The 24,608-nt window shown below is 42.2% G+C and overlaps 1 long non-coding RNA gene across 1 annotated transcript in view; it reads right to left on the bottom strand.

Moving 5' to 3' along the window:
- The window catches only part of LOC134358166 (uncharacterized), a 30,369-nt gene extending 8,717 nt beyond the window's left edge, over positions 1-21,652 (bottom strand). Inside the window, exons 1-2 of the long non-coding RNA XR_010020817.1 lie at positions 21,605-21,652; positions 19,753-19,911 (exon numbers count right to left, since the gene is read on the bottom strand). This is a non-coding gene — a long non-coding RNA (uncharacterized LOC134358166). The remainder of the gene's footprint in view (positions 1-19,752; positions 19,912-21,604) is intronic.
- Between the last annotated feature and the right edge of the window lie 2,956 nt (positions 21,653-24,608).

The raw sequence follows: 24,608 nt of genomic DNA, 5'->3' as shown, positions 1-24,608 counted from the left end.
TGCAGAACTGGGCTGAGAAGTGGCAGATGAGTTCAACCCAGATAAGGGTGAAGAAGACAGAATATAATATAAATAGTAAGACTCTTGGCAGTGTGGAGGATCAGAGAGATCTTGGGGTCCATGTCGATAGGACACACAAAGCTGCTGTGCAGGGTGACAGTGTTGTTAAGAAAGTGTATGGTGTGTTGGCATTCATCATCTGTGGGATTGAGCTCAAGTGCCGTGAGGTAATATTACAGCTATATAAGACCTTAGTCAGACCCCACTTGGAGTACTGTGTTCATTTCTGGTCACCTCACGACAGGAAAGATGTGGATACTATAGAGAGAGGGCAGAGGAGATGTACAAGAATGTTGCCTGGATTGGAAGGCGTACCTTATGAGAATAGGTTGACTGAACTCGGTCTTTTCTCCTCGGAGCGACAGATGATGAGAGGTTAGCTGATAGAGGTGTATAAGATGATGAGAGGCATTGATTGTGTGGATAGCCAGAGGCGTTCTCCCAGGGCTGAAATGGCTTACATGAGTTTTAAGGTGCTTGGAATTAGGTACTGAGAGGATATCAGGGGTAAGAGAGTGGTGGGTGTGTGGAATGCACTGCCGGCAGCAGTGGTGGAAGTGAATACAATAGAGTCTTTTAAGAGCCTCTTAGATAGGTACATGGAGCTTAGAAAAATAGAGGGTTATGCGTTACAGAAATTCTAGGCAGTCTCTAGAGTAGTTTACATCATCAGCACAACATTGTGGACCAAAGGGCCTGTAATGTGCTGTAGATCTCTATGTTCCATGTTCAGCCAGGGATCTATCAACCTCTGCCATAAAGACATGGACTCCACAGCTGCCTGTGGCAAAGAATTCCACAGATTCACCACTTTCTTGTGAAAGAAATTCCTCCTCACCTCTGTTATAAAAGGGCACCCCTCTATTCTGAGACTGTGTCCTCTGGTCTAAGACTCTCCCACCATAGGAAACATCCTCTCAAGATCCATTCTATCAATGCCTTTCACCATTCAATCGCCACAATAGGTCAATGGCAGACGCAATCTCAATGGCTCTCCACATGGCTTTAGACCACCTGGACAACATAAATACCTAGGTCAGGATGCTGTTCATTGACTATAGCTCAGCATTTAATACCATCATTCCCACAATCCTGATTAAGAAGTTGCAGAACCTGGGCCTCTGTACCTCCACCTGCAATTGGATCCTCGACTTCCTAACCGGAAGACCACAATCTGTGTAGATTGATGATAACATATCCTCCTCGGTGACGATCAACACTGGTGCACCTCAGGGGTGTGTGCTTAGCCCACTGCTCTACTCTCTATATACACATGACTGTGTGGCTAGGCATAGCTAAAATACCATCCATAAATTTGCTGACGATACAACCATTGTTGGTAGAATCTCAGGTGGTGACGAGAGGGTGTATCGGAGTGAGATATGCCAACTGGTGGAGTGGTGCTGCAGCAACAACTTGGCACTCAACATCAGTAAGACCAAAGAGCTGATTGCGGACTTCTGGAAGGGCAAGACAAAGGAACACATACCAATCCTCATAGAGGGATCAGAAGTGGAGAGAGTGAGCAGTTTCAAGTTCCTGAGTGTCAAGATCTCTGAGGATTTAACCTGGTCCCAATATATCGATGTAGTTACAAAGAAGACAGTGGTTATACTTTACTAGGAATTTGAAGAGATTTGGCATGTCAACAAATACACTCAAAAACTTCTATAGTTGTACCATAGAGAGCATTCTGACAGGCTGCATCACTGTCTGGTATGGAGGGGCTACTGTACAGGACCAAAAGAAGCTGCAGAAGGTTGTAAATCTAGTCAGCTCCATCTTGGGCACTAGCCTACAAAATACCCAGGACATCTTCAGGGAGTCGTGTCTCAGGAAGGCAGCGTCTATTATCAAGGACCTCCAGTGCCCAGAGCATGCCCTTTTCTCCCTGTTATCAACAGGTAGGAGGTATAGAAGCCTGAAGCCACACACTCAGCGATTCAGGAACAGCTTCTTCCCCTCCGCCATCCGATTCCTAAATGGACATTGAATCCTTGGACACTACCTCACTTTTTTTTAAATGTACAGTATTTCTGTTTTTGCACGTTTTTATTCAATATATGTATACTGTAATTGATTTACTTGTTTATTTATTATTATTATTATTTTTTCTCTGCTAGATTATGTATTACATTGAACTACTGCTGCTAAGTTAGCAAATTTCACGTCACATGCAGGTGATAATAAATCTGATTCTGATTCAATAGTTTTCAATGAGTTCACCCCTCATTCTTCTGAATTCTAGTGAATACAGGCCCTGAGCCATCTGATGCTCTTCATATGACAAGCCATTCAATACTGGAATAAATTTTTTTGAGCTTCCTTTAAACCCTCTCCAGTTTCAGCACATCCTTTCTAAGATAAGGGTCAAAACCTGCTCATCGCACTTCAAGTGAGGCTTCGTCAGCATTTTATAAAGTTTCAACATTACACCCTTGCTTTTCTATTATAGTCCTCTTGTAATGAATGCTAATATTGCATTTGCTTTCCTCACCACATACTCAACTGCAAATTAATCTTTATGGAATCCTGCACAAGGACGCCCAAGTCCCTTTGCATCTTTTTTTTTGTATTTTCTCTCCATTTAGAAAACAGTCAACCAAAGTGCATGGCCATACTCTTCCCGAAATTGTATTCCATTTGGCTTTCCTTTGTCAATTCCATTAATCTGTCTAAGTCCTTCTGTAGCCTCTTTACTTCTTCAAAACTACTTGCCCCCCCAGCTATCTTCATGTCATTTGCAAACTTTGCAACAAAGCCATCAATTCCGTCATCCAAATCATTGCCATATAATGTAAAAAGAATCAGTCCAACACAGATCCCTGTGGAACACTACTAGTCACTGGCAGACAGTCAGAAAAGGCTCCCTTTATTCCCACTCTTTGCCTCCTGCCAATCAGCCATTGCCTTATCCATGCTAGAATCTTTCCTCTAGCACCATGGACGCATAGCTTGTAAAGCAGTCTCATGTGTGGCACCTTGTCAAAGGCCTTCTGAAAATCTAAGTACAGAACATCAACTGATTCTCCTTTGTCTATCATGCTTGTTACTTCTTCAAAAAGTTCCAACAGATCTGTCAGACAAGATTTTCCCTTCAGGAACCCATGCTGTCTACAGCCTCCAAGTACCCTGAGACCTCATCCTTAATAATCGACTCCAACATCTTCCCAACCACTGAGGTCAGACTAAGTGGCCTATAGTTTCCTTCCTTCTGCCTCTCTCCCTTCTTGAAAAGTAGAGTGACATTTGTATTTTCCGGTCTTCTGGAACTAATCCAGAATCTAGTGATTCTTGAAAGATCATTACTATTGCCTCCATTACTATTGTCTTCAGCCACCTCTTTCAGAACTCTGGGGTGTACACTATCTGGTCCAGGTGACTTATCTACCTTCAGACCTTTCAGTTTCTGAAGAAGCTTCTCTCTAGTTATGGTAACTTCGCACACTTCATGCCCCCTGACAACTTCCACAATACTGCTGGTGTCTTCCACAGTGAAGACTAATGCAAAATACTCATTCAGTTTGTCCACTATTTCATTGTTCTCTGTTACTACCTCTCCAACATTGTTTTCCAGCAGTCCAGTATCCACTCGCACCTCTCCTTCACACTTTATGTATCTGAAGAAACCTTTGTGTACTCTTTAACATTATTGGCTAGCCTACTTTCGTATTCCATCTTTACCTTTTTTAGTTGCCTCTTGTTGGTTTTTAAAAGATTTCCAATCCTCTAACTTCCCATTAATCTTTGCTCTATTGCATACCCTCTCTTTGGCTTTTATGTTGGCTTTGAGTCCTCTTGTTAGCCATGGTTGTGTTATCTTTCCTTTAGGATATTTCTTCCTTTTTGGGATGTATATGTCCTACGCCTTCTGAATTGCTTCCAGAAATTCCAGCCATTGCTTCTCTGTCATCATCCCTGCCAGTGTTCTTTTCCAATTAATTCTGACCAACTCCTCTCTCAAGCCCCAATAATTCCCTTTACTCCACTGATACATCTGACTTTAGCTTCTCTTTCTCAAATTTCAGGGTGAAATCAATCAAGTTATGATCACTAGCCCCTAAGGGTTCTTTTATCTGACGCTCTCTAATCAATTCCGGTTGATTCCTTAACCAATTAATAATCTGTTTGCTGTTTCTGTAATCTTGGTTTTACTGTGTTCCTTATTGCAATGGCTATGATTCAATAAGTAGTGAATTGGATATTAAGATGTAGAATCCTGGAGAGATGTAGCTCAGAAACAGATTGTTCAGCCCACTAAGTCTACATCAAACATCAACTCCCCAATTTTATACTAATCTTACCCAAAACCACATTCCAACCCACTTCTGCCCGATCCTACCTCTCGTGTGCACATGGGGCAATTTACAGTATATAATTCACATACCAGCCTGCTCACTTTTGAGATGTTGAAGGAAACTCTGACTGATTAATTGTGGACTTTAGGGAATGGAGATCAAGGGAACACACATTAGTCCTTGTCAAGGGATCAGAAGTGAAAAGGGAGAACAGTTTCAAGTTCCTGGGGGTCAGCATCTTTGAAGATCCCTCCTGGACTCAATATATTTATGCAATTACAAAGAAGGCACAACAGCGGCTATATTTCATTAGGACATTGAGGAAACTTGGAATGTTACCAGAGATACTCGCAAATTTCTACAGACGTGCCATAGAGGGTATTCTAACTGGTTGCATCACCATCTAGTATGAAGGAGCCGTCTGCACAGGATCGGAAAAAGCTGCAGGAAGTTGTAACCCTAGCCAGCTCCATCATGATAATTGATGACACTTTCAATAGATGATGCCTCAAAAAGGTGGCATCCATCACCAAGAACCCCCAACACAAAGGACATGCCCTCTTTTCATTGCTACCATCAAGGAGGAGGTACAGGAGCCCGAAGATACGCACACTCTGTTTCGGGAACAGCTTCTTCCCTGGGCGTTCTTGATCTCAGAGGATGCATCCTGGGCCCAACATATTGATGCATTTGCAAAGAAGGGTTGACAGCGGCTATATTTCATTAGCAGTTTGAGGAGATCTGGTATGCTACCAAAGAGTTCAGCAAATCTCGACAGATGTACCATGGAAAGCATTCTGCCTGGTTGCATCAACGTTTGATATGAAAGTGCCAGTTTGGTATGGAATGCATAAGATCGGAAAAAGCTGCTGAGGGTTGTAAATGGGCACTAGCCTCCTCTGTATCCAGGACATGGCCTCATCTCATTGCTACTGTCAGGGAGGAGCCTGATTTAGGACAGCTGCTACTCCTGCCACCATCAGATTTTTGAGCAGACCATGAACCCATGAACACTATCTCACTTTTTGCCACCTTTTTACACTATTTTATATGTATTTCTTATTGCGACTTACAGTATTTTTTAATATAGTGCACTGTACTGCTGCAGTAAAACAACAGATTTCAATATATATGTCAATGATAATAAATCTGACTCTGATTCTGGCATTCATTGCAAAGTGTCATTGTGGCAAAATCTACAAAAACATCAAAGGCCTCAAGATAGACCAAAGAAGATCCAGCTGTGGAATGAAGGCAACTCAAGTGCAATGCACGGACTCAGTATCTGGTGAGACGATGGAGAACTCTAGCAAGGAAGCAGCCCACAGAGCTGAAGATCTCTCCGCGTCTGAGCCACCCTCATTGCCAAAGAAGGGACGAAGTTAGTGCCACCTCTGAGACCCTAATCCATTCATCAAGCGAAGAGAGGATCAGATGGCCTAGATCATTAGACAATGTATCTTGGAAGCAGTTCGATGACAACCTGGATTGCATCTTGGAAGCTACATTGGCAGGGCCTGCCATCGTGTTCAACTTTGCCAAAGAGTGGTTCAGCCCAATGGAGAAGAGAGGGGATCTTAATCCATCATGGTAACCAAACAGGAGGGAAAGGGAGATTCGCCATCTGAGAAGTGAGATAAAGACCCTGAGCAAACAATTCAAAAACAGTTCACCTGATGAAAAAGAGGGTGTCAAAGCTCTAACCGGCAAACTGTGGGTATGGCTGTGCAAGCTCGGGAGGATGGAGCAGTTGCGAAAGTGAAGAGGGGAGAAAGGTAGAAGGAGAGTGCAGTTTGTTAAAAACCTATTCAGGTTCACCGGTGCTCTTTTCAGCCAGCAAAAATCCGGCACCCTAACCAGCTCAAAGCAGGAGGTGGAAGAATTTCTGCTGGTATCACACAGCGATTCCCATAGGTGTGGAGCAAATGCTCTATCTCACAAAGCTGGAAAGTCACTGAAGGATGTTTTGTTCCCAAAGTAATAGATTCCTCCACAATCACCCAGTTTAGCACAATCTCCCTCCTTAGCGTGGAGTGCAAGATATTCTTCTCGGTGCTTGTGAGAAGGCTGACCTCTTCCTTAATGGAGAACCACTATATCAACACATCCATCCAGAAAGGTGGCGTCCCGAGTTTTTCTGGATGCCTTGAACACACCTCAATAATCAGCCAATTGATCCGCAAGGCCAGACGAAAAGTGACCTAACAGTCATCAGGTTAAACCTGGCCAATGCCTACGAATCAATTCCACACATCCTCATCCAGGTTGGCCTGGACCACTGCCATATCCTGCCAGTAATGCGAGACGTGGTCACCAGCTACCTAGGAGGATTCAAACTACTCTTCACTTCAGCCCACTTTACAACCAGGTGGCAAGACCTCCAAAAAATGAGTCCAACTGGCAGTACCATCACCCCCATCTTGTTTGTCATGGGTATGAACCTCCTCATATCAGCAGCAGCAGACGTAATCCAAGGCCCAATGTTGGAGCCGGGCATCTGACAGCCTGCAATACAGGGGTTCATGGATGACATCACAGTAACCACTCTAATGCATGTCCAAGCAAGATGGGTACTGGAAACCCTGGACAATATAGCTACCTGGGCTAGGATGACCTTCAAGGCCAGGATGTCCAGATGCATGGTGATCAAAAAGAGCAAGGTTACTAGCAAGTTCGAGTACAGGGAGAAGTCATTCCATCCATAGAGGACAACCCAATAAAGTGTCTTGGAAAGTGGTTTAATGCAGCAATGACAGACAGCGCCAACATCACCAACATTATAAAGAAGATTCAAAATTGACTGAAGAAGATTGACAAAACTAGACTCCCTGGTAAATTTAAGACGTAGTTGCACCAACATGGTCTTCTACCAAGGCTATTCTGGCTTTTCACGGTATACGAGTTTCCCATGACCACTGTAGAAGGTATCGAGAGGAAAGTTAACAAGCACCTCTGGAGGTTGCTGGGGACCCCCCCCAAGCTTTTCTTCAGTGTGGCTCGAAATAAGATCAGGCCAGCTACAGCTCCTGTTGTCACCAGTAGTGGAGGTGTTCAAGGTGGCAAAATGATGAGTTGTGTTAACTCTGAGGGGCTCCAAAGAAAAGCTAATAAAGCAAGAGGGAATCACAACAAGATTGGGATGAATGTGTGCCGCCAACATGGCCATAGGTCACGCAGTGAGTTTCCTGCAAATGAAGGACATCATCTGCAACCCATGCCTGGAACAGCAAGGCATCGGCTCTGCTCACTTCCAATGATGGGGGAGTGCAAGTGCAAGGGAAAGGCTTGATATGGTCCAGGCAGAGCAGGCAGAGGTATGGAACCATGAGGATGAAAGACGGGTATCAAAGACAGTGGAGCTGGGGTCACAGGGTGCCTGGATGAAATGGGATCTTCCTAAGCACAAGATCACTTCAATAGGTTTCAATAGGTACATTTAATGTCAGAGAAATATATACAATATACATCCTGAAATTCTTTTTCTTCACAAACATCCACGAAAACAGAGGAGTGCCCAAAGAATGAATGACAGTTAAATGTTAGAACCCCAAAGGCCCCCCAACTCCCCCCTCCCATGTATAAGCAGCAGCAAAGCAATGATCCCCCCCACCAGCAAAAAAGCATTAGCTCCCCCCACTGAACACTCAGCGCGCAGCAAAGCATCAATAAAGACACAGACTTGCAGTACTCCAAAGACTACTGGTTCACCTGGTATTCGACATACCATAGGCTCTCTCTCTCTCTCCCTAATAAGGGAAAAAGAGATGTCCCTGTTTCGCAGCGAGAGGGGGAGACATTACAAAGAACTCGCTGATTTATGGTGTTAAAAGTCTGTTGCATTTCTTTTTCCGAGCTCTGTGCCCAAAGATCTTGGGTCTCTGGACACACAGCAAGCAGCCAGCTCACTGCTTCTGATCTTCCGTGTACTCCCATGACACATTAGGCAGCAGCACCGGCCTTGAATCAGCCTGTCTCCAGAGCCACAAAAATCCGGCACCCTGAAGGCGTGCTAGTCTTTTGGGCCGCGTCCTTGGCATTTCGAAAAGCGGCCGTTTATGAGGCCCTGAGAGCCTCTCCCACTTCTGTAAAGAACCAAAGTCAGCATGTAACTCCACGTCAGGGTCTTCAAAAGAACCTTGAAAGGGAAAAAATGAGATATCAAAGATAGAAATAGAGCTGTTTCCGAAGTTGCAAACAAACGTGTTGCCGTTAGGTGCCATCATCCTCCTATGCTTGGGCAGTGCTTTGGAGACTGGAGCCCTTCCATATTTCTTTCTTCCTGCAGTCCATGTATAAGACACCATCACAGCTGCACACATGAGGGCTGAGAGAGGACCCTAACTGCACTAATATTGTCAGGATGCAAAACTGCTTTAACACAAGGATGGTATAGGTGGCGCCACAACAAGGTCCTGCTGTCCCTTGCTGACACACTGGAACAGGAGAGGTGTGAAAAGTGACCAGCTGGCAGAGAGACAAACTGGGCAGTCATTTTCATTGGGGATAGGGCCATGCCGGTCATATCAAAGAGACCTAAATCCAATCTGCTACAAATTGCCAAATCATGGGAGATGAAGGTCAATGTGGGGAGTAAGCTGCAGTTCCTGGAGGTTGTGCAAACCACACTTCGACCAGACATCGTACTGTGGTTTACTGAAGACATGAAAATCATCCTGGTGGAGCTCACAGTACCATGGGAGGAAGGCTGTGAGGAAGCTCACAAGAGGAAGACTCTGAGTCCAGTCCTTAGTCCAGGAGTGCAGGGACAAAGGATGGTTGACGTGGCTATTCCCCATGGAGATCGGCAGTAGAGGGTTCCCAGCAAGGTTGGCATGTATGTTGCTTTCTGCGCTGGGCCTTAATGAAAAGAGCAAGAAACGAGCAGCTCGCAGGATGGGGGAGGAAGCAGAAAGAGCCTCATGCTGGATATGGAGCAGGTGAGAGGAGTTGAGCTGGAAGTCAGGAGCACATGGGCAGTGACTAGGCCACCACTGCTGACCAACTAAAGAGTGTAGTGGTTAAGGGTCAAAACACTGTGAGAGTTGGGAACCACCTGACGACATCCGTTTCTGGCCAAGGATATGGTTACCTCATCAGGTAACTGAGGAGAGCACCCTGTGTATGATGCAAGTGGCATGCAGTAGGTGGGGATAGAACCCAGGCTGCTGAAGCTGTGAGGTATTGCTGTATTCAATGTACCACTGTGCTGCTTGGGATGGCCAATTATACAATGTGTTCTATGCAGGCAAGTCTATCTTTTTGTCATGCTGAAATATTTACAGAAACTAGACATAAAGTACTTTGTTAACAAGTGACATCTGGATGAATGCCCAGGTTTATCCAGTTTTATGTCCAAGGCTACAAGTGATAGAACAAGAGATAATGACTGATAATCTCTTCAAAGGCAATGACTGGATGAAGTGAGTGAAACAGAAAGAAATACTTGTTTGCTTGCACAATTATTGTTGCATGAGGCATTCTTTGAAATAATTTACTGTTGTACCCAAATAAAATGGACGAGTTGACGGCGCTAGCCAGGCGTCAGAGAACATTTCGGGAGTGCAGTGTTATGTGTTTTACTGGGGCTGCATGAGGACATACCCGATCAAAACTTTTCCATGGACAGCTTCCAGATCGTTCGGGCTGACCGGAAGTGCACTGAGAGCAGTAAGCGTAAAGGAGTTGGGGCTTACTGCTCTGGTTAACAACGGATGGTGCAATCCTGGTCATATTACGATCAAGGAACGTGTTTGTAGACTGGATATTGAACTTTTTGCTGTTGGACTCTGGCCATATCCCATCGAGATGCAACACTGGGTGTCACAGGAGGTTGTTCCTGCCTGTGGCCATCAAACTTTGCAGCCCCTCCCACGGAGCGTCAGACACGCTGAGCCAATAGAGTGGCCCTGGACTTATTTCCATCTAGCAGAGTTTGCATATTGTTGTTTGATTGTTTGTGGTTTTTGTATTGCTATATTTATGCTCTATTCTTGGTTGGTGCGGCTGTAATGAAACCCAATTTCCCTCGGGATCAATAAAGTATATCTATCTATCTATCCTCCTTTCCTAAATCAGTGCTATAACAATTGGGTTATTTCGATATTGATCTCTTCAGCGTTTTTTGCATGCCGTCCGTCTGGTGCCTATGCAACTTTTTAAATGCCCCTCCAGAACAATCTCATTATTTCATTTTTGCACTATTTATGTATTTTATTGTTTATGATCATTTTTGTCTTTGCACTGTACTGCTCCCACATAGCAACAAATTTTATGACAGATAAGGCAGTGTAAATAAGCCTGATTTTGATTCTAGTCGGTAATTGGTTTATTATCATCACATGGACCCAGGTACAATGAAAAAAAATTGTTTCGTACGCCATTCATACAAATCATTCCATTACATCAGTACATCAAGGAAAAGCAACAGCAAAATACAGAATATAATGTTACAGTTACAGAAAGTACAGTGTTTGTAGACAATAAGGTGAAAGGTCATAACAAGGTAGATTGTGAGGTCAAGAGTGATCTTATCATACTAAGGGACTGTTCAAAAGTCTTATAACAGTAGGGTAAAAGCTTATGTTCAGCTGGATGGATTGTGCTTTCAGGCCTTTGTATCTTCTGCCCAATGGGGAGATGGGGGGGGGGGTGCGGTGTAGATGACGAAGAGAGAATGTCTGTGGTGTAAGAGATAGTTGATTATGTTGCCTGCTTTACTAAGACAGTGAAAATTGTAGAATTACTTCAAAATAGGTAATTCTCAGTATATCATAAATTCAAATGATTCCATGGGCTTCCCCCATATGCCCTGCTCACTTCCCATACTTATTTCATAATGGTGTATGTCCAGAGGAGTTTCGTGAGTGTGATCCCAGGAATGAAAGTGTTAACATATGAGGAGCATTTGATGGCTCTGGGTCTGTACTAACTGGAGTTTAGAAGAATAAGGGGAGATTGAATATTGAAAGGCCTGGATAGAATGGATGTGGAGAAGATGTTTCCGTTAGTGGGGAATCTAGGACCAGAGAGCAAAGCCTCAGAATAGAAGGATGTCCAATTAGAACAAAGATGAGAGGGATTTTCTTTAACCCGAGGGTGGTGAATCTGGAATTCATTGCCATTGATGGCTGTGGAGGCCAAATTTTTGGGTATATTTAAACCAGAGGTTAATAGGTTTTTGATTAGTAAGGGTGTCAAATGTTGTAAGACCATAAGACATAGAAGCAGAATTAGGTCACCAAGTCCGCTCCATCATTCCAGTATGGCTGATTTATTATCCCTCTTAACCCCAATTCTCCTGCCTTCTCCCTATAATCCTTGATGCCCTGACTAATCAAGAAACTATCAATCTCCACTTTAAATATACTCAATGACTTGGTCTCCACAGCCGTCTGTGGCAATGAATTCCACAGATTCACCACCCTCTGGCTAAAGACATTCCTCCTCATCTCTGTTATAAATGGACATCCCTCGTGAATGAGACTGTGCCCTCTCGTCCTAGAATCACCCACTAAGATATACTGTCCACACCCTCTCTATACGGACCTTTCAATACTCAATATATTTCTATGAGATATGAAATTCAACCCCCCCAACCCCCTCCCTCCACCTCTGGCAATCATTCTTCTAAACTGCAGTAAGTACAGGCCCAGAGCTATTAAACACTCCTCCTACACTAACTATTTCAATCCTGGAATCATTCTTGTGAACTTCCTCTTTACCCTTGCTCCTTTGATTTTTTAAAATTTTCTCCCAGTTTAGAATACCTTTATTCCTTCTACCAAGGTGCATGACCATACACTTCCCTACACTTTATTCCATCTGCCACTTCTTTACCCATTCTCCTAATCTACCTAAGTCATTCTGCAGTCTCCCTGCTTCCCCAACATGACTTGCCACTCCATCTAACCTCATATAATCCGTAAATTTGGACGCAAAGCCATCAATTTCATCATCCAAATCATTCACATGTAACGCAAATGAAACTGTCCCAACACTGACCCCTGTGGAATGCCACTAATTGCCAGCAGCCAGCCAGAAAAGGCCCCCTTTATTCCTACCCTTTGCCTCCTGCCAATCAGCCAATGTTCTAGCCATGCTAGTACCTTTCCTGTAATACCATGGGCTGTTATCTTGTTAAGCAGCCTCATGTGTGGCATCTTGTCAGAGATTTTCTGAAAATCCAAATACACAGCATCCACTGACAAGAGAAAACTTGCAGATGCTAGAAATCCAAAGCAATACACACAAAATGCTGGAGGAACTCAGCAGGACAAGCACCATCTTTAGAAAAGAGTAAACAGTTGACATTTCGAGTTGAGACCCTTTATCAGCATCCACTGACTCTCCTTTGTCTATTCTGCCTGTTATTGCTTCAAAGAATTCTAACAGATTTGTCAGGTAAGATTTTCCTTAAAGGAAACCATGCTGACTTTGGGTTAATTTATCATGTGCCTCCAAGTACCCCAAAAACTTCATCCTTAATAATGGCTCCAACAACTTCTCAACCACTGAAGTCAGGCTAATTGGCCTATAATTTGCTTTCTCTGCCTTTCTTCCTTCTTAAAAGAGTGAAGAGACATTTGCAATTTTCCAGTCCTCTGGAACCATTCCAGAATCTAATGATTCTTGAAAAATCATTACTAATGGCTCCAGAATCCTTTCAGTTACCTCTTTTAGAATCCTGGAGTGTAGTCCGTCTGACCCAAATGATTTATCTACCTTCAGATCTTTCATCTTCCCAAGCACCATCTCCTTAGTTACTGCAATAGCACTTACTTCTGCCCATGACACTCGAATTTCTGGCATACGGCTCATCTCTTCCAATGTGAAGACTGATGCAAAATACTTATTCAATTACTACCGCTCCAGCGTCATTTTCCAGCAGTCCTATATCACTCTAGTCTCTCTTTATATGAAGGCTAGCTTACCTTCATATTTTATCTTTTCTTGTCTTATGCCTTGTGTAGTTGCCTTCTGTGATTCCCTTGTCCAGTCATCTCTCCCCACTGATCTCCCTTCTGGAACTTACCCTTGCAAGCATCCGAAGTGCTACGTCTGCCCATATACCTCCTCCCTCACCTCCTTTCAGGGACTCAACAGTTCTTCCAGGTGAGGAAGCACTTCACCTCCAAATCTATCTGGTGTTCCTGACGTGGCCCCCTCTACATTGGTGAGATACATCATAAATTGGGATATTGCTTGATTGAGCATCTCTGCTCCATCGGCCGAAAGCAGAACTTCCTGGTGGCCAAACATTTTAATTCCAATTCCCATTCCTGCTCTAACATATCAGTCTATGTCCTCTAGCGCCGTGATGAGATCACCCTCAAGGCGGAGGAGCAACACCTTATATTCCATCTGGGTAGCCTCCAACCTTATGACATGAATATTGATTTTTTTCTTTCTCTGCTCCATTCTCAGCCCTATCGCTCTAGTTCCCAACCCCCAGCCAAATTAGTTTAAACCCTCCCCAACAGTTCGAGAAAACCTGCCCTTGGGTTCAGGTACTGTATAACCCATTCGTTTTGTGCAAGAGGAGATCCCAATGATCAAAATAATCCAGATCCCAATGATCCAGAAAGCTGATACCCTGCCCCTGCATCAGTTCCTCAGCCACACATTCATCCGTCAAATCATCCTATTCTTACCTTCACTGGCGTGTGGCAGAAGCAACAAACTGGAGATTACGGCCCTGGAGGTTGTGCTTATCAGCTTCCCATCTAACTTCCCATATTCCCTCTTCAGAACTTCCTCCCATTTCCTACCTCAATGCTGTGGGGAGAAGGCATGAGAATGGGGTTCAGAGGATAATAAATCATCCATGATGGAATGGCAGAGCAGACTGGATGGACTGATTGGCCTAATTCTGCTCCAATACCTTATTGTCTTATTATCTATTGGGTTGTGGTAGAGATTGACCTGTTATCAGATCTGAATTTGCCAATCACTATTTGAATCTTCTATCTCTTACCATTCAATTAAGGTTTAACTTGTAATACTTTCTTTATGTTCTCGGAAGTAGTTTGGTTTCCAGCCAGACAGAACCTTGTTTACATAACTTGGCTCCTGCCTGACTGGGATTCCAAAGGTCCGGCCCGGGGAGAGCCATTGCATACGTGCATCTCACCAGATGATTGGAAATTTAAATGTTCAAAGAAATGCAAAATATTTAACTTGAGGTTAGGTAAGCGTCAAAAAGTATCTCGTTGTGTTTCTTTGTTCTGCCCATAACAAGCAGGATTGCAGTCCTGAAGAAGGGTCTCAGCCCAAAATGTTGACTGTTTATTCATTTCTATAGATACTGCCCAACCTATGTTCATCCAGCATTTTGTGTATGTTGCTCAGGATTTCCTGGTGATCCACCATTTTAATTACAATCCCCATTCTCATTTCCCCATGTTGGTTCGTGGGCTCCTCTACAGTCACAATGTGGCCACTCTCAGGTTGGAGGAGCAACACCTCGTATTCTGTCTGGGTAGCCTCCAACCTGTCAGTATGAATATCAATTTCTCTAACTTCCAATATTTTCTCCCACCTCCCCCTTCTCTCTTTTTCCTTTCCCCATTCCGGCTCCCCTCTTATCCCTTCTCATCTCCTCACTTGCCAGTCACCTCCCACTGGTGCCCCTCCTCCTTCTCTTTTTCCATGGTCCACTCTTCTATCAGATTCCTTCTGCTTCAGCTCTTTACCCTTTCCACCTATCACCTCCAATTCGGGTTTCTTCCCCTTTCCTTTAAAAGTCCTGATAAAGGGTCTTGGCCCAAAATATCGATTGTTTGTTCCTTTCCATCGATTCTGCCTGACCTGCTGAGTTTCTCCAGCAGTTTGTGTGTGTTCCTTTGGACCCAACTGAAGTGTAACTGCAAATCAGATATGAACTGCTCTCTAACATCTCTCCCTCTCTGTGGCTATCCATCCTACAGGATGATGATGGTTCCTTTCACGCACATGCTGTTCCTTTCTGAGGAGTGGGGTTTAATGTGTGAAGATACCCCACTTCTCAGAAAGGAATGGCATGTGTGTGAATGGATTTTAGGTGAGTAGGGGGTTGCACAGGTCCGGAACCACCCTCTCGACATCCCCTACCGGATCCAGTGGCATGGTGGGGTCCAAGACGGCTGAGGAAAGTTCTGTTGCAGTGAATGGCCAGACCAAGCTTCGATGCAAGGGATGCTCTTTCTGTGCTTCACGGCACGTGTTTGCTAGATGGCCGTTGACCCTACGAGAGGGTTCATCCGCCCTTTGACAGGTCTCGTTTTTCGTCCTGCAGGGTGTCTAGCCACTCTCCTCACCAGGCAAGCCTGGTGGGGGAGCCGGTTTAGTCGCCGACTGCCCAACCATGCGACAGGTAGTACTGGGTTACGTGGTACCAGTAGCACTCAGACCAGTGACCTGACATAACATAACATAGCTCTCTAACACAGTGTCAAGCTGAAGAGATGAGCAACCATGAGGGAGTCTTAATTCTGATCCTTTTTCTAGAACATACTGTGAGTGAAGAAACAGGTTGCAAGTAAATAAAAACAAAGTCACGCAAAGGTGAATTTAGAACTTCAGTTTTGTCACTGAGAAGATCGTTATTCTACATTTTGATTTTTCTTTCTTGACAATGGAAGGCTGAGGGTTGACCAAACTAGTGGAGTCTTTATAATGGGAACTCCTGACAGAGTGAGATGATGAGACTATTTCCATTTGTAAAGACGAATGTGAAGTTCAAAGTAAATTAATTATCAAAGTACATATATGTCGCCATATACAACCCCTAAGATTTATTTTCTTGCGGGCATACTCATACATTATTGATCCCGGGGGAAATTGGTTAATACACAGTAAATACAAGAAAACCAAATAAATCAATGAAAGACTGCACACAACAGGACGGACAAACAACCAGAGTGCAAAAGACAACAAACTGTGCAAATACAAAAAAGAAAAAAGCAATAAATACGTAACGAGAATGTAGCTAGAGACGATCTGTATAAAATAGACATCATGACAACCACAGGGAATTTATTTAAAAGTTCTTTATGCAGATAGTGGTGAGTGGTGAGTGGTGAGAAGAGCTGTTAGGTCAGCAGAAAAGGTCAATGGCTGCGTTCTACCATCACTGCAGTACTTGTATATGTTCAGGACAAGACACTACCTACTCTGTAAATGGTCTTTTCTAAAACCTTCCATCTGGAAGACACTATAGTACTATTAAAATGAAACTTCATGCCATCTTTAAAGTTTCTTCCCCCAGACAGTTAATCTGATCAACTATTATTGTTAGCCACCTTCCCCACCTCTATCTCTTAACCAAGTCATTACACTACACTTTAAACACTTCAAACCATTTTTATAATGCTGTTTACATTGTAAATACATATTGGTATTTATGTACATATTATTCCATATCTGCACTTTAGCCTCTAACTTCATGTTTTATTTAATTCTTTATTCTTTATAATTGTTAAATGTTGTTTCCTGTTACTTATTGTGCCAACACATCACTGCAAATTCCTAATACATGGAAATGTATATGGCGAGTAAGTTTGATCCTTGATTCTTGAAAATGGAACTTGCTTCCACATGAGTGGCTGAAATGAATACTATTATTGTAAATTACTATAAATTGCACATTACACATTTAGTTGGAGACATAACGTAAAGATTTTTACTCCTCATGTACATGAAGGATGTAAGTAAAAAAGTCAGTTCAATTATAGATGCATTTGAGGGAGGCTGGGCATATGTACAAAAGAGAAGGGAATAGAAGCTTGTGCAAATAAAATTTGATTGAGAAAGACTGGAGGAGGTTCAGGTGGGATATAAACACACGTACTGTTTGGGCTACAAACTATGTTTTATGCCATACATCATAGATACTTGTATGATTTAAAACAAGATTTGTAAGAACAAGGAAGATAAAGGACTCCTCCTCAATCCACTTATTACCTCCTAGCACCTGCCTCACTGCTACATCCTCTCCTCTTTATACAAGGCCTCGAAAGGTTATGAATGTCAAACTTATACAGGGTCTATAGGTATGAATGAACTTTTCAGAGACTGGTGGAATGGATTTTCTGGCTGCTGGGGGCAGCAGGCATCTTCTGCCACTTGGCTTGTGGCCTCATTTCTAACTTATGAACCATCTAGGTTACAGAAAGTTCACAGGAGCGGAACCTCGCCATAACCTAGGGAAGGATCAGTATCCTCCCTCACCACTCCCAGTCCTGATACCTGAAAAGTCAAAAATTCTATTTCCCCCTCTGATGCTGTTTGATCTGCTGAGTTCCCTCAGCCGTTTGTTTTTGTTTTGCTTAGGATTCCAGTGTTAGCTGTCGCTTTTGTCTTCATTAGAACAAATATTTGAGCACATATTTTATTGAATCCAGTCTTCCCTTTAATAAAGCAGGTCATGAAATAGCAATTTCAAGAAATGATCATCCTGAAAAATTTGAAATGGGTTCACTTGATATAAACCGAGCTGGTTGCATATTAAATGTCCTTGATGCTATTTTTGAAATTTAAAGGAAAGTTAATGATTGTTGATTATCTGATGAATTGTGTGCAGACTTGGTTACACTGGACTGGCTTCAATGGGGCAGCAACCTGCCTACCTAGTAGTTTTGCTAAATAAATAAAGCAATTCCAGAATGACCTTTGTATGCCACTGACCTCTTCCCCCACTCCCGTGTGGTGGTGATAAACTGTGTTCCATTGCAGACAGATTAAATTTACTTTCAAGTATGTTGTGATGTTCAAATCCAGTGATTGAAAAAAATCTAGTCAAACTGGAATTCAAAATCATCGTTGCATGGTTTTCATGTAAAGGAAAAGGGTGTTAACTGAAGCACACCCTATTCAGTTGCAAGACTTCCTTAGTGTTTGTTATTTTATAACACGCGCTTAAATTTGGTGGAAAATTGCAGCAGTGACTAAGTCCTTTGTGCCATCAATAATGCATTAACCATTCATGAATGACTGGACAGACTTTTTTCTAATATGTATGTAAAATTAGATTTGGTAAATACACTCTGTTGCAGTATCACACCAACATCTGTTTTTTTATTGCACCTTTTTAAAGGTGTTAATGTTCTCACAAGGCATCAGAGCTAAAAACATAGCTGTTCGTTAAATAAACATCCAAGATTTTACAGAGCAACATGCACAAAAAGCTGGAGGAGCTCAGCAGGTTGGGCAGCAACTATGGAGGAGAACAAATAATCAGGTCATTAGTCCTGATGAAGGGTCTCGACCAAACACTAACTGTTTATTTCCCTCCATAGATGCTGCATGACCTGCAGAGCTCCTCCCATATTTTGTGCAGGTTGCTCTGGATTTCCAGCATCTGCAGTATCTCCTGAGCTTAACACGTTACAGAGTTCCATCAGTGGGAGCTTCTGGGGACAGAGCAGAAACCCAGAAACTGTCCATTTCAGCAAAATAAAGGCTTCAGCCAGTGATGGGTGAAATATTAAGAACTGGTATCTAAACAGAAGATATTGAAGAGGTATTCAGGGGTTGCACATCACAGTGGTTTACACCACTTTAAGCATTTCCCTATATCCGTCGGAATAAAGTAGAGGGTTGTAGAAATGCTGAGTGGCAGTACGATCTGGCCAATGTTACCGAAATATGCAATCATGTGAATATTTTGAATTAAATATATTGTGGTTAGTGTGTATTTATTGCCCCCCACAATAAAAAGTAAATTCTGTTAGCTTTGCTTATTACTTGCTGTACCTGTTTTGTAAATTTACCCTTTGTAAATCATGTGCAGGGACGACAGTTCCCTCTGTATCTCAGAACTCTGCAATCTCACTCCATTTATTATATATTTTTTTTCTTGCCAACATGTATATTTTCTTTTTTTTTCACATTTACACTCCATCTGTTAAATCTTTGTCAACCTGTCTGTATCACCTTTGTAGGCTCCATTGGTCCTCTTCACAGCTTAATTTCTATCTTTGTCGTCAGTAAATTTAACAGCCATACCTCATTTATGCCTACTCTTGGTTTCCAATCTTCCATTCAGAATTGTATATTCAAATACAAATTCAAATTCAAAATCAAATTCAGGTTTAATTATCATTCAACCATACATGAACACAGCCGAACGAAACAGTATTCCTCTGCGGTCAAGGTGCAAAACATACACAGCACATTCAAAATAGCGAGCACACATGCAGTAACGCAAAAACAAACATATTATTGCCAGTTACATTACAAGTTTTTATTTTATGCAATAATTTTTTATTGCTGCTCCTTATCAAATGCCTTCTGGAAATCAAATTATGGTACATTTATTGTTTCCCTTTAATCACAGCACGTTATCTCAAAGGACTTCAATAAATACATCAATCGTAATTCCCTTTTCACAAAAAAATCATTTGCTTTGTCTGATTACCTTGATTTTCTTCTCTCTCGATGCCCTGCTATAGTCTTTAACAGCTTGTAATGTTTCCATACCTCAGACGTTAAAATTATTTGTCTGCATCTTCCCATTGTGGCTCATTTTTGCTTTGAATGTGAGTACATTTGCTATTTCCAGTCTAGTGAACCTTTCCTAAATTGATAAAATTTTGGAAATAAAAACCAGTGAATACTCCGTGGCAACTTCATTTGGCACACCTACTTGTTAATGCAAATATTTAATCAGGCAAGCAAGTGACAGCAACTCAGTGCATGGCATGCAGATGGTTCAGTTGTATTCAGACCAAACATCAGAATGCGAAAGAAACGTCATCTAAGTGACTTTGACTGTGAAATGATTATTAGTGGTCAGACGGGATAGTCTGAGTACCTTGGAAACTCATAGTCATAGTCATACTTTATTGATCCCGGGGGAAATTGGTTTTCATTACAGTTGCACCATAAATAATTAAATAGTAATAAAACCATAAATAGTTAAATGGTAATATATAAATTATGCCAGGAAATAAGTCCAGGACCAGCCTATTGGCTCGGGGCGTTTGATCCTCCAAGGGAGGAGTTGTGAAGTTTGATGGCCACAGGCAGGAATGACTTCCTATGACACTCTGTGTTGCATCTCGGTGGAATGAGTCTCTGGCTGAATGTACTCCTGTACCCAACCAGTACATTATGTAGTGGATGGGAGACATTGTCCAAGATGGCATGCAACTTAGACAGCATCCTCTTTTCAGACACCACCGTCAGAGAGTCCAGTTCCATCCCCACAACATCACTGGCCTTACGAATGAGTTTGTTGATTCCGTTGGTGTCTGCTACCCTCAGCCTGCTGCCCCAGCACACAACAGCAAACATGATCGTACTGGCCACCACAGACTCGTAGAACATCCTCAGCATCGTCCGGCAGATGTTAAAGGACCTCAGTCTCCTCAGGAAATAGAGACGGCTCTGACCCTTCTTGTAGACAGCCTCAGTGTTCTTTGACCAGTCCAGTTTATTGTCAATTCGTATCCCCAGGTATTTTTAATCCTCCACCATGTCCACACTGACCCCCTGGATGGAAACTGCTGATCTCTTGGAATTTCCTCTCAGTACAGTCTCTAGCGTTTACAGAGAATAGTGCGAAAAGCAAAAAATATCCACTGACCAGCTGTTCTGTGCACGGACACACCTTGTTAATGAGAGAGGTCAGTGGAGAATGGCAGACTGGCTCAAACTAACAGGAGGGTGACTAACTCAAATAATCATGTGGTACAAGAGAGGTGTGCAGCACAGCATCTCTGAATGCACAACACATCGAACCTTGAGTCAGATGGGCTTGAGTGGGATGGGCAACAGCAGCAGAAAGCTACAAACGTACACTCAGTGGCCATTTGATAAGGTACAGACTGTTTCTAATAAAATGGCCAATGAGTGTATATGATAATAAGAGGCATAGCTAGAGTAAACAGCCAGCACCTTTTTCTTAGGGCAGCCAAGTCCAATACTAGAGGAATCTGTTTAATGTGAATGGTGAAAAGTTTAGAGGAGATGTCAGAGGTAGAACTTTTTTAAAGAACAGAGTGGCAGGTGCCTGGAACACAGTGCCTGGGTGGTGGTGGAGGCTGGTACCAACAGGGACATTTAAGAGACTCCTAGAGAGGCATAGGGATGTAACAAAAATGGAGGGCTATGCGCAATGTAGGAACAACGGGTTAAATTGATCCATGGAGAATGTTTACATAGGTCGGCTCATTGTATTCCTACGTTCTATGTTAATATAACAAGTTACACAACTGCAGCCTTGAACATGCCTTATCATCAAGTAAACACTCCAATTGACTTCTTACCTTTAACATTTACAAAACAGTAGGAAAATGAAGTGCCGGTTTCATCTCAGTAACTGACTGGTTTGTATCTGATGAGCAAAAGAAAAGAAGGCAGAGGAAATGTGGGAATAAAGCAGTTTTGAAAAGATTGCCAGAAAAGATACCATCAACAACATTACTGTATAGGATAACCAATCTGGAATCAAGTGGATCTTGAAAACTCATAGTCAATAATGTTGTATCAGTATAAATCTGGGTGTTCTAACACATTTTCATAAGTGCCACAGCAGATCCAAATAGATAATAACAATTCCGTTTAGCACACCATTGCAATGAGCAGGGGACAATACAGTTTCCTTATGTATCTGGAGGAAGAATTATGTAATTGAAGTTTATATTTAAATCAAAGATTCAAAGTACATTTATTATCAAAGTATGTATGCAGTATACAACCCTGAGATTTGTCTTCCCACAGACAGTCACAAAACAAAGAACCATGGAACCAACCCATTCAATGAAAAGCATCAAATGTCAACTGCCCTCCACCCCGTGCACAAAAAAACACACACAAAAAGCAAAAAAAAGATTGAAAATACAGAATATAAAACACAAAAGGCATATTTCAGTATAGTTCAGCTCAGTGTTCACTATCTGCAGTCCGCCCGATTCAAAGATCGCCCAGTAGTAGCAATGAACAAAGAGCAATCAGAACTAGAAAAAGAAACAGAACAGATCATAAATCTGAGTTAGAGTCTAAACCTACAATCTGCTACAAAGCTTGTTCTGGCCTCATCCAATGTTTTCTGCGCTGCTCCAGGTTCCAGCACAGGTTTCATTGAGGGAGAGAGAGATCACTAGACTATACTGGTATACTGGTATTGTGCAATGAAAAAGGATTAATTAATGACCCTTGGGAATATTTTTAAATTGAGTGAGGGATACAAGGCTAGTATTTAAATTTTGAAGAAAAATTATTAAGGTAAGAATACCAAGACATCTGAAGATAGAACTAGCAAATATGATTAAGGGGTAGTCTAATCAAGGTATGCTGGAAGAAATTAAAGGGGATCTTTCTCCATACGGAGAATTGCAAGTTACCAACAAGAAAGGAGGACTCACCATCTATTGTTGACAGAAACAAAATAATAGTAATGAGATCTAATTACACAATTTGGGTGATGGCACAGGTGATTGGACAGAAAATAAAAGGAACAGTAACAAATCACTAAAAAAATTATAAGGAAGGGAAAAAAGTACAAAGGTAAGCTGTCTATGGACAGTAAGAGTTTTAAAAGATAATTTAAAAAGGGAATTAACATAGTGAGCATTGAGCCTAGTAATCGTAAATCTGAGAAATTAGCAACGGAAAAGAAATAGATGGCGGAGGAATAAACAGTGGTTTAATTCAGAGGAAACACATAGGATGTTAGAAATAGAGTCATAGAACACTACAACACAGGAAAAGGACCTCCAGCCCATCTAGTCCATTTAAAGGATGTGAAATTGGGAACCAGATGAGAGAAAGGAATTTGTGAATATTTCAATCACCAGCAAATTGTTGAAACTGTGGGATGAACAATCCTCAGCTTCTCCTGGACTTTTGGCCTTCAAAGAAGTGGCTAGTCTGTGCACTGGTTTTTGTTTCCAAATTTTTCTCAATTCTGGAAAGATTCACTAAACTGGAAAATAGCAACTGTAACTCATAACACAATGGGAAGATGCAGACCAAGTAGCTTAACATCTGTCACAGGGAAATATCAGAAGCTACTAATGACATAGCAGGGAACCTTGGAAAAATAAATCAAAGCAATCAGACAAAGCAAATGAAGTTTTGTAAAAAGGGAATTAAGTTTGACGAATTTATTGGAGTTCTTTATAGTAACCTGTTGTGGTTAAAGGGGAACAATGAAAGTAGCATGCTTTGATTTCCAAAAGGCACTTGATAAGGTACAGCAATAAAATATTATTGCAGAAAATAAAAGCTTATGATGCAGCTGGCAATGCACGATTCTTATTCAGGGTCCTTCATCCTTCCTTTCCAGTCTTAGCCCGAAATGTCGGCTATTTATTTCTCTCCATAGATGTTGCCTGACCTGCTAAGTTCCTCTAATGTTCTGTGTGCGTGTGTGTTACTTGAGATTTCCAGCATCTGTAGAATCTAATAAACAATGCAGAAGGCTTATTTGAATGCTTCATGTCTGCAACGATCATATTATGCTGAGTCAGTATAATACAACAATTAATGCAACGCTTGGTTCTGTTTTTGTTTGTGTGTGAAAAAAATGTCCAAAATTGCCAGTCAGAGATGTGCTGATCAGGACCAAGTAATCATGAGTCATATCTGGAATTTATGCCAGTATCTCTCTCTCCCTGTACAATGATGAGACTTCATGTTATATTTCCAAATCTCATCACTCTGTTTACACTGTTCAAGGCATTCAAAATTATTATTTTGGGTGCCAAAACTGATGCCAAATTAAAGTTTAAAGCTGGAAATGCAATGCTGAAACAGCTGAAGATTGTTTAAGATAGGTAGGCTCCTACTGATAAGTTGGTCTCGCGCTGATAACAGCTGAACTAATCAGAAACATTACTCACTCTGGCGCCAGTGGGAATGTGGTATATATGATACATATATATAAAGATGGCGTGTCCTGGGTGGTGGGGTCCTTTTAGAGGCATCGCCTTTTGAAGATGTCCTCAGTGCTAGGTCTTTCAATATATAGGCAAAACTGAACTAAATATTCCTGCTGACCTGGCTGGACTGGGAATGATCTTTATTGTGTAAGTGAAAGTAATATTTGCCTGCTCCATTCTCAAGGTTGGCTCCATGGAATCCTTCCAGATGCCGTATCTGCAGTGAGACAAAAATTGATACGAGGATAAAGCACATGAGGGAAGGGTCTGAAGCTTTGTGAGGGAGATTTGTGTGTCTCGGTGCATCTTACATAGGACATAGGAGCAGAATTAGGCCATTCTTGATGGATGTCACAAGGCAGGAGGTTCAGGAAGGATGTTTTAGAGC

The sequence above is a fragment of the Mobula hypostoma genome, chromosome 18 (genome assembly GCF_963921235.1).
Source record: "Mobula hypostoma chromosome 18, sMobHyp1.1, whole genome shotgun sequence".
Lineage (NCBI taxonomy): Eukaryota > Metazoa > Chordata > Chondrichthyes > Myliobatiformes > Myliobatidae > Mobula > Mobula hypostoma.
This window is presented reverse-complemented; position numbering and strand designations above follow the sequence as displayed.